The sequence below is a fragment of the Pan paniscus genome, chromosome 3, assembly GCF_029289425.2.
Source record: "Pan paniscus chromosome 3, NHGRI_mPanPan1-v2.0_pri, whole genome shotgun sequence".
NCBI lineage: Eukaryota > Metazoa > Chordata > Mammalia > Primates > Hominidae > Pan > Pan paniscus.
Window position 1 is genome coordinate 78923664 of NC_073252.2, and position 10882 is coordinate 78934545.

Below are 10882 nucleotides of genomic sequence, written 5' to 3' on the forward strand. Positions count from 1 at the left end.
TGAGTCATTTTGGATCCCACTATCCAACTGTCATATCTTTTCTGTTACATAACAGTTATATTCCAGCAATAACTAGTTATAACATTAATATCTGAAGAGTAAATCTCATTCTCTCAGTGACTACCAAAATTAGTGGTACATTTTTCTGAGTGGGGAGGGAATAATAATTTCTTCGTAGATTCAACTGAAAACTCTTTAGAAGACACATGAGCCTCGTTCTGCATAATTCTGTAAGTTCTAATGTAGGTCCAGTGGATTTATTTAAAATGAGGGATCTGTTACTTGCCAAGTGAGCTTGAGAAATGAAAAACACATAAATCATTCTTACCTATAGCTTCTTTTTTGGAAAGGTACTAATCTTAGCTGCAGTGATTAGTGAGGAAAGGGGTACATGTTCACTGAGCTAGTCATTCCTGAAACAGGATTCAGGAAAGGGCAGTTTTGTGACTCAAGTGCAGTTTTGGAATGACTTTTATGAAGGAAGAAAGCAATGTTCTCCAGGTAGTCAGAATAATTCAGACTCCAAAAGTATCACCTGATTTATAAGTAGTAATTTGCCAGCCTTGGCTTCTTCAGAGGAGAAAAATCCTTGAAGGTATGTGTATATATTATGTATATATTTTTAAGTGCCAAAAAGTGCATGACATCATTGTTAATTTAAAAGCAAAAATTCAAGATCATAAAAAGAGGGAGAAGACCTATTTGTTGACCAGAGCAGACTTATGTGACATGCAGAGAATGAACTCTTGCCATGTACATTTGGAGTCCAATCATTTCAAGCCCATCAATAGTGCAACTGAGTACACATGGGCACAGAGAGCCTTCCTAAGGTATTACAGCAAGTCACAAAATCATAAACAAAACCAAAAAAATACATATCTTTGTGTCTGTGTCTCATGGACCTAGTTATTCCTGCCTGATGCCAACATCAGATTGAGAACAATAAAAATTTATTCAAACCAATAGCCAAGGAAGAAACTGAAAATATTTTCAAGAATTGCCTCTACATATGGGTTTTGGCATCAAGTAGTCATACTGCCTATAGTCTCACACTTGTAAAGAATAATTAATTCCAATGCAATATAAAATGTTCCAGGATTTAAAAAAGAATTACCCAATTTATTTTACAAAGCTAAAATAAATTACAGCAAACCCCAAAATGACCAGCACAGAAAAGAAAAATATGAAAACAGCATTTATTTTGGAGAGACTTCTAGCATTACATAACCAAATTAAGTATGCAGGTGCCCTCTGACTCAGAAATTCCACTGATGAGCACATATCCTAGAAACATTCCCAGGCAGGCTGAAGAGGGAAATGTACATGGTGGATCATTGCAGCATGGTGGTGGCAAGGAGATGGCATCACTGGGAGAGTGAATGGGTAAAATGTGGTGCAGGTACACCACAGAGTATTTTGCTGTGGGTAGAAGCAATTAGTTGGACATACTTAGAGCAGTAGAAATTGATTTTAAAATATGGTACATAGTGAAAAACGCAAGAAACAGAACAATATAAAATACAATATCACTTAAACAATATGCAAACCAGTAATATATGCTTTTCAAAGACACATTCAAATAGAAATAAACATACACATTAAAAGTATTACTGATTGGAGACAATGGGACTAGGATATAAAATAAAGGGAATAAATAAATGTATGGCTGCATTCCAATTTCCGTGGGCCCGAGTCCCTTTCGCCTTCATGGGTCCTTTCCTCCATTAGAAAAGTATTTAAAAATCATATTTTACAACTGTGTTGGTATAAAGATAAATATATTAATATTATGTATTAAAACATTTTCTCTGGGCCAGGGATGGTGACTCACACCTGTAATCACACTTTGGGAGGCCAAGGCAGGAGGATTGCTTGAGGCCAGAAGTTCAAGACCAGCCTAGGCAACATAGTGAGACCCTGTCTCTATTAAAAATAAATAAATAAATAAAATTAAAATAAAAACTTCTTTGCCCTAAAAGTACATTTTTACTTCTGACTTACAAGAAATTAAAACACTTTCCTGGGCCCCTTAATGTATCATGAGCCCTAAGATACTGTGCTTTCTGTGCCTGATTTGACTCTGAATAAATGAATGAATGAATGACAATGGGTCCTTGTAGGAACAACTGATAATTGTATGTCAGGAACTAAGGAGTATGATTCATTCAGTGCTCTGCATTTTAGGTCCAAAAACCTTTCCAGAAACGGCAGTTCCTTAGGTGTGTTGAAGAACTCTGACTTACGAAAGCAGGATATTACTAAGACTTATGAAAAAAAAAGGAAGCTTTCCCAAAAACGTATTCCATGTGGAAAATGCTGAGTTAAACAAAGCTAAGCAGGTTTTTATATCTTATGATCTGTCAGAACCGTTACTATATAGTGTAATATAAGTTATGAATCCGCAAGAAGGTGGGCAGGGAAGTTAACAAGCAGGGTTTCCCAAAGCCATTTAACAGTGACATTCTTCTGCTTTGATGGTAAAGGCACTGAGCGCTGAGAACTCCCTGAAAAGCTTGGCCCAGGTCAGTCCCTGCCCCAGGATCAGGCAGGTGAATTCACTCACAGCTGTCTGAGCCTGGACCCCCGTCTACCCTGCCTGCCCAGGCAGAGCTGTGCTTCCACTCAGGCTGGCAGACTGGGGCTCTTCAACCTCTAGGTTGCAGGACAGTCACTGGGGACCACTGTGGCCCAGGTCAGGACCAAGCCAGAGATTGTGGGTATGGTTTAATTTACAACCTCTGAATACTTAGACATAAAGTATGCGGGCTTTCATTTGTACAATACACCTCCTTGTCTTTTTCAGTTTTAGAGGCTGCCTGCATTCCTTGGCTTGTGGCCCCTTCCTCACATCACTCCAACCTCTTGCTTCTGGGGCCACATCTTCTACTACTGCCTTTGACTTTATTCCCTCCTTCTTATAAAGACCCTTGTAATTACATTGGGTCCACCTAGAAAATCCAGATAGTCTCCCTATTTCAATATCCTTAATGTAATCACACCAGTAAAGATCCTTTTACCATGTAAGGAAACATTCACTGGTTCCCAGGATTAGGAGGTGGATATCTTTGGGGGCTATTGTTCTAACAGTCCTTGAGAGATTTCAGTGAGCAGAGCTCCACCTGCTAAGCTGCATTAGACATGCAGTATGAGAAAAAAAATTGGGGGTGCATTGACTCACTGAGATTTAGGAGGTTGTCTATTACTACAGCAGAATTTAGCACACATTTATACCTCATTTCATTTTTGCCTCCTGTTTATATTTTGCAATAACTCTATGCATTAAATATGACTTTTTAAAATAAAGTACTTTTAAAATAATATACTAGGAATAATCAATCTATGAGCAAACCAAAGAGTGTTTTTGTTCTTGAAAAAGGTAACTTCAGATCCGTAGACTTAAAAATAAACATTGCCCACATTTAATATCCTAACAAAATTCTTTCCTGACTCTGAAAAATCTTCAGATTCCCTTTGTTCCAAAAAAACTAACAGGTGGCCGGGCACAGTGGCTTATGCCTGTAATCCCAGCACTTTGGGAGGCCAAGGTGGGCGGATCACGAGGTCAGGAGATGGAGACCATCCTGGCCAACATAGTGAAAGCCTGTCTCTACTAAAAATAAAAAAATTAGCTGGGCATGGTGGTGCCTGCCTGTAATCCCAGCTACTCCGGAGGCTGAGGCAGGAGAATTGCTTGAACCCAGGAGGCGGAGGTTGCAGTGAGCTGAGATCGCACCACTGCACTCCAGCCTGGCGATATAGCGAGACTTCATCTCAAAAAAAAAAAAAAAAAAAAAAAAAAAACTAACAGATTAGCAATGTTGATTTACTTAGATGTCGAACCAGGTGAAAGTAACAAAGAAAACAAACTTGATTGAAAGATTGTTAAATCTAGTCCCTAAATCTAGTCCTAGGAAAAACCTAGAAGTTGAGGAATGAGGATGGAGGGAGTTTTTCCTGATAATGGAAATGCAAATACACTTACCTGACTTTCTAAAGCACAATCCTTTCCCTAGTTCATGTAATCATGTGTTATAGGTCATAAAACGTAGAGTGAGAAATGTTTTACAGTCTTGAATTACAGAGTCCAAGCTGTGCCACCATCCACATGTCTTCTTCATAAGTTGGATGGACTTCTGGACATGTCAGTCTCAGTACAAATCAGTGGTCACCAGCTTTTTGATTGTGACCCTCTAATCAGCAAAAAATGTTCAGCCCATACTTCCATAATGTATACTTACCAATGTATTACAAGCATTACAATACGTGCACAAAAAAAGACACTAAAAGATGATATAAAGATAAATAATATTATTATTTCTTTATTTTGGGGGTTAGGAAGTAGGCTTTATTGGTGGGTGTGAATAAGGAGGGGCAAAACAGTGGGAGCCCCCATAAGTACAGGGCCCACCACTTGTCCAGGGGGCCATGATTGGGGGTGTTCGACCTGATAGCTGTCTAGGATGAGCTGTTTCACAGCTACCATGTCTTCAAATTCATCCACATTAATCTTGGTAAAATCTCACTTCTTTGAAATATGGATCTTCTAGCAGCTAGGGAACTTGAACTTGGTCCTGTGTGGGGTCTTAATCACATACTCCTTGTTCTGCAGCTTGGTGCAGATGAACATAATGACTTGGCCAATGTGGACCTTTCCTCCCATGCCCTGGGGCTTTCAAAGGCACCCTGCGTACCTATCTAGAGCACAGACTGGAGACAGTATCAGGTCAGGGACATGAACGTCCATTGGAAAGGGCTGTCTCCAAGGTCCTTAGGGCAACGCATACAACATACAAGCAACACGGTGCACATACTACCGAGAAGGCTGCTGTTCGCAGCCATGGCACACCTGGCCCTTACAAGGAAAGGAACATGATTGGCTTAATTGACTGTAAGAAATACTACTTTAAATGTCTTTCAAATCATGCTACAATCATTAATATTTCAAGGCAAAATATTCCCTTAAGTTGTGGTTCCTCATTAATGATAATGGATGTAAATACAACTTGCAAGCCATCTCTTTGCTAATTTTGACTATTTTGTCAGACTTCTCATCAAATCTCATTTGAGCCTTATTATTTTGGCCTTTCAATGTGGGTAGCAAAGAGTTTTTTCTAGGAGTAGAACTGGTCTGCTCTTTTTGTTGTTGTTTTTGTTGTTGTTGCTTATTTGCTTCTACTCATGTTATTGTTTTCACATCAATCCACGGTTTCTTTGCAGGAAATCTTTTTTTTTTTTAATACTTTAAGTTTTAGCATACATGTGCACAACGCGCAGGTTAGTTACATATGTATACATGTGCCATGTTGGTGTGCTGCACCCATTAACTCGTCATTTAACATTAGGTATATCTCCTAATTCTATCCCTCCCCTCTCCCCCCACCCCACAACAGGCCCCAGTGTGTGATGTTCCCCTTCCTGTGTCCATGTGTTCTCATTGTTCAATTCCCACCTATGAGTGAGAACACGTTGCAGGAAATCTTTTTAAGTCATTTGTCTGTTTTTATGAGAGTTAATTTAATTAAAATTAGAGACTATTATCTAAAAACCAGTTATGACAATATAGCTGACCATATATAAACTGTAATGCATCACACTGTGCTGAAAGCAAAAGAGTGAGGAAACCACCATCAACCCACCTTTTCTGGAACTCCCACTCTTCCCTCGGGTGCCTCCATGTACGGTACAACCACCACACAAAGCCAGGTGACATCTGGATAAAGGGAGGGTGCCACTGTCGATCCACATATTTACTTTCATAATGCTTCTGGGAAGCATGTGCCATACTCTGTAGAACCCTAATATAAGTAGCTGAGGCCCAGCGCAGTGGCTCGCTCATGTAATCCCATCTGTTTGGGAGGCTGAAGAAGGTGGATCGCTTGAGTCCAGGAGTTTGAGCCCAGCCTGGGCAACATGGTTTTCATGTTGATGGAGGTTTCATGTAGAAACTCCATCTCTACAAAAAAAAAAAAAATAGCTGGGCATAGTGGCGCACGCCTGTAGTCCCAGCTCTTCAGGAGGCAGAAGCAGGAGGATCACTTCAGTCTGGGAGGTCCAGGCTGCAGTGAGCTGTGATTGTGCCACTGCACTCCAGCCTAGGCAACAGAACGAGAACTGTTTCCAAAAAAAATAAAATAAAATAAGAAGAAAGAAAAAAATAAGTATCTGAAATGCAAGTTTCTAAAAAGGCTTTTACATGGGCAATCAGTTTAGGTATGTGGCAAAAGACCCATAATCTAGTCTAATAATGTTGCTATTACAAAACAAATTACAAAGAAACTGAAGCCAGAAAGCCTAATCCCACAGAGGGCTTTTGGCAATTAGGGCCAGAAACCAGATAGTCTGAGTCTCGGGCCTTTATTTCCATTACAACATGAGATTATGAATGAGTAAACTTAGAAATTTCATGACCAAATTAAGTCCTGCTGGCCTCCCTTCAGCATGCTGTGCTCTGTGATGAGGGGGAAAGACGCAAGCCAAGAACAGGGAGAAGCCAGGAGGTAACAGGTCCAGCCCTGGAGATGGAGGAGGATTTTTAGTTCCCTGCAAGATAATTATAAAGAAAAGATATTTATTTATAAGAAAACATTGAAAGAATACAAGAAACTATTAGAAGTGGTTACCTTTAGGAGTGGGGTGAGGGTGGCAGGAATGTGGTGGACAAAAATAGGGCTGGGGACCAGACTTCACAGTGCATACCTTGTATATAGCTCTGATTTTTTTTTTTTTTCTGATGGAATCTCGCTCTGTTGCCCAGGCTGGAGTGCAGTGGTACAATCTCCACTCACTACAACCTCCACTTCCAGGGTTCAAGCAAATCTCCCATTTCAACCTCCTGAGTAGCTGGGATTACAGGTGCACTCCACCATGTCTGGCTAATTTTTGTATTTTTAGTAGAGATGGGGTTTCACCATGTTGGCCAGGCTTGTCTAGAACTCCTGAACTCAAGTGATCCACCTGCCTCATCCCTCCAAAGTGCTGGGATTACAAGCATGAGCCCCTGTGTCTGGCCTAGCTCTGATTTTTGAGCCAGACTAGTGTATTACCTATAGAAAGGTATTTATAAAGGACATAGTTTGCCTCCCATTGTATCTCTAGCTGTATGTCTCACTGAAAAGTATACTCAGATAGATAGATTAAGGTTCTTCTGAAAAGAGTTATTTGTGCCTTCTCTACCAGAAATTCAAGGATATTATTAATATGGTTTGGATTTGTGTCCCCGCCCAAATCTCATGTCGAATTATAATCCCCCATGTTGGAGGAGAGAGGGAGGTGATTACATCATGGGGGCAACTTCCCCCCTGCTGTTCTTGTGATCGTGAGTTCTCCCAATTTCTGGTTGTTTAAAAGCATGTAGCCCTTTCCCCTTCACTCTCTTTTCCTCCTGCACCAGCCATGAGGACGTGCTGGCTTCCCCTTAGCCTTCCACCATGATTGTAATTTTTCTGAGGCCTCTCAAGCCACGCAGAACCATGAGCCAATTAAACCTCTTTTGTTTATAAATTACCCAGTCTCAGGTATTCCTTTATACCAGTGCGAGAATTGACTAATATATTCAGGGCTACATCGATTATATTGATATATATTAATTATATTCAAGGACAGCCAGCCAGGAAGATGTCTGGTGTGCCGACCTACAAGAAATGATAAAATGTTCCTGGAAATGTAATAAGATGAAGGCAATTATAGTTCCCTCCTGTACTGGTAAAGTTCAATCAGGGAAGCAAGACCATTATGAGCACTATGGGGTAAGTTATTTATTGTGGAGTTAGACTTTCCACAATCTGGGGAAAAGCTGAGGAAGAAAAGTCTGAAAAGCACCAGAAAAAAGCCACTAATCAGCCCTGGAGCCGGTGAACAAATCGAAGCTTGCTGGATGTGAGGTGCAACTGACTGCTGGAGGGCAACCATGAAAGTGCTGGCATAGAAGTCTATGGAAGGCTCTTTGTGGCTTCCGCCTCTGTGAGCTCACAGCAGAGCATCTTATGGTGGGCCTGGTTCATGGCTGGTCAGTAGGGCCAGCAGTCAGGAAGATCTGGACATTGAGCGGAAAAAATTGAAGACAAGGTGGCACCCACAGGCACTGTTGTTTTTTGTTTTTGTTTTGTTGTTGTTGTTGTTGTTGTTTTGAGACGGAGTTTCACTCTTGTTGCCCAGGCTGGAGTGCAATGGCACGAACTTGGCTCACGGCAACATCCACCTCCTGTGTTCAAGCAATTCTAGTGCCTCGGCCTCCGGAGTAGCTGGGATTACAGGCGCCTTGCCTCGGCCTCCCAAAGTGCTGGGATTACAGGCGTGAGCCACCTTGCCCGGCCCCCACAGGCACTGTTAACCACACCTACCAATCATAGCCTTCAAAGTGCAATGGCTGCTGCTTCATTCCTGATCTCAAATTTCACACAAGGTGCTCACTTCAAAATTGGAATGATATAGAGAACATTAGCATGGCCTCCGGATGGGATGATGCACAAATTCATGAAGTGTTCCATATTTTCAGCTTTCTTTTAATATCAGGCAGTTATTTAGGTAATAAGAAATATTAAGTAATTGGTTTTAGATTTTGTAATTTTCTCCCTGAGTTTCTGCTGGATCTTTACATTCTAGGAGTCAATGTATTTTCAGTGAAATGTAAAAATATTCCTGTTCTCTTTGATCAGTATTAATTTCTTGAAATCATATTGTCACTTGAATCCTGTAGCTGTCATTCGTCTCTGTTATAAGCAATGTTTGATTTTTGATGGATGTAGACCAGCTCTTCTTCATTTTTTCATCATGTTTTCAAGATGTGATTTTACATTTCTGCATCTTAAAAACAGTTTGGTCATAATTCTAGATACACACCACTAACTTACGTACCTACACATGTGACCTTTGTGAACAGGAATTGCCATGCCCAATCTGTGTTTATACATAATTTTCTGGTTATATACTCCTTAGATTTGTGGATTCAAGTTACTGAAGTGAATACCATTAAAATCCTAGGCCATGTTAATTGATTATACATGTTTAGAATGTTAAACAAACAGGCCAGGCCCAGTGGCCCACACCTGTAATCCCAGCAATTTGGGAGGCCAAGGCAAGCGGATCACTTGAGGCCAGGAGCTCAAGTCCAGCCAGGCCAACATGGTGAAACACCATCTGTATTAAAAATACAAAAATTAGCCGGATGTGGTGGCACACGTGCCTGTAATCCCAGCTACGTGGGTGGCACGGAGGTTGCAGTGAGCGGAGATTGTGCCACTGCACTCCAGCCTGGGTGACAAACAAACAAAATCACACAAGTTTCTCTTGTGGCAACTATAACTCTGAACCATACAAGGTATCTCTGTATCTAAGTTATCTGGGAAGTGTCATTCCAATTTAGCTACCTTGACATTGTACAAAGTCTCCATGGCTCCTCACAGGGACAAATGCAGTGTGGCTAAAAGCAACTTTGATAAGCTGCTTGGCATAGAGTGTAAGACACTCAAGGCTCCAGCTCCAGCTTCAATTAACAATTGCTATGCTTCCTTCTAAGGATGTGGGGCTGTCTGCCTGCAGGGCTTTGGCTTTGTGGGTGAAATATGCAGGTTTGGAGCTAAACCTGAATTGCTGAGGACTGTGGAGGAGAGGCAGCAAGGTGCCCCCAGCAGCTCTATGTTGCTTTTGCCGGCAGAGGGCTCAGCTTTGCTAGAAATAAACCTAGAATCATTTGCAGAAAACAAGTTTAGAGGCTGGGTGTGTTGGTTCATGCCTGTAATCCCAGCACTTTGGGAGGCCAAGATGGGTGGATCACCTGAGGTCAGGAGTTCAAGACCTGCCTGGCCAACATGGTAAAACCCCGTCTGTACTAAAAATATAAAAATTAGCCTGGCATGGTGGTGGGCACCTGTAATCCCAGCTACTCGAGAGGCTGAGACAGGAGAATCACTTGAATCCAGGAGGCAGAGGTTGCTGGCAGGTAGAGGTTGCTGGAAGGTAGAGGTTGCAGTGAGCCAAGAATCGTGCCACTGCACTCTAACCTGAGCAATGGAGTAAGACTCTGTCTCAAGAAAATAAAAAAATAAAAAGTCAGAAGTTAGCAAGCTATAGAGGCACCAACGTGCCCCCATTGCGTAGTTTTTCTTTAACATTTTTCAGAAGCACAAGTACAGACTGAAAAGACTCCAGCCCTCATCATGGCTAAGATTCTGTTCCTGGAATATAGCCAGATGGACTCATTAAATTCATATTTGAATCTTCTGGAACTATGACTTGAAATGTCTACAAGTCCCTAGAAGAAGGAGCTTCATCTCCTGTAGTGTGTACTGCTAAGTCCTGCCCCGATCCCCTTCCCCAGGCCACCTCCAGCTACTGCCAGCAACTCACAACTGCCCCTGCTGATGAGAACTGCCCTTGGCCAATGGGAGCCACCTCCCCCAACAGCCCTCTGCCAATGATTGGCTGAGGAAACAAGAAGCCAATCCATTTGTCTCAAGGGGGAACTCACTGTAGTGCAGTCCACACTCCAGTGCTCCCCTTGGGGCCAGGCTGTACCTGCCAGGGCCACATCCTTACTTAGCTCTTCTGCTCTCTCTTCCTTTCTTCCCTCGTTTTTTCCTGAGAGTACATCCTCAGGAAATCAATGGCATTTGAATTCCTGTCTTAGGTTCTACTTCTAAGGAGCCCCAATCTATGATCCCTCCTATTGTATTCTCCTCCCCAGCCACACTGCACACCTGTCAGTCCTAGAAGCGAGGCATGTGCCAACCTCAGGGTCTTTGCACTTGTCATTCCTTCTGCCTGGCACAACTTACCACCAAATATCTGAGTGGCTGACTCCCTCAGCTCCTTTAGATCTTTACTTAAATGCCAGCTTTTCATCAAGATCTTGTTTCGGATTTTTTTTAACAACCGATTTAAAACT

The 10882-nt window shown here is 41.8% G+C and overlaps 1 non-coding gene and 1 pseudogene across 1 annotated transcript; one reads left to right on the forward strand and one right to left on the reverse strand.

Moving 5' to 3' along the window:
• Positions 1–4751: 4751 nt before the first annotated feature.
• LOC112439715 (small nucleolar RNA SNORA70) lies at positions 4752–4892 on the reverse strand. The gene has a single exon (XR_003027953.1). It is a non-coding gene; the product is annotated as a small nucleolar RNA SNORA70 (small nucleolar RNA).
• Positions 4893–8392: 3500 nt separating this feature from the next.
• LOC112439687 (U6 spliceosomal RNA) lies at positions 8393–8492 on the forward strand (annotated as a pseudogene).
• The last annotated feature ends 2390 nt before the right edge of the window (positions 8493–10882 follow it).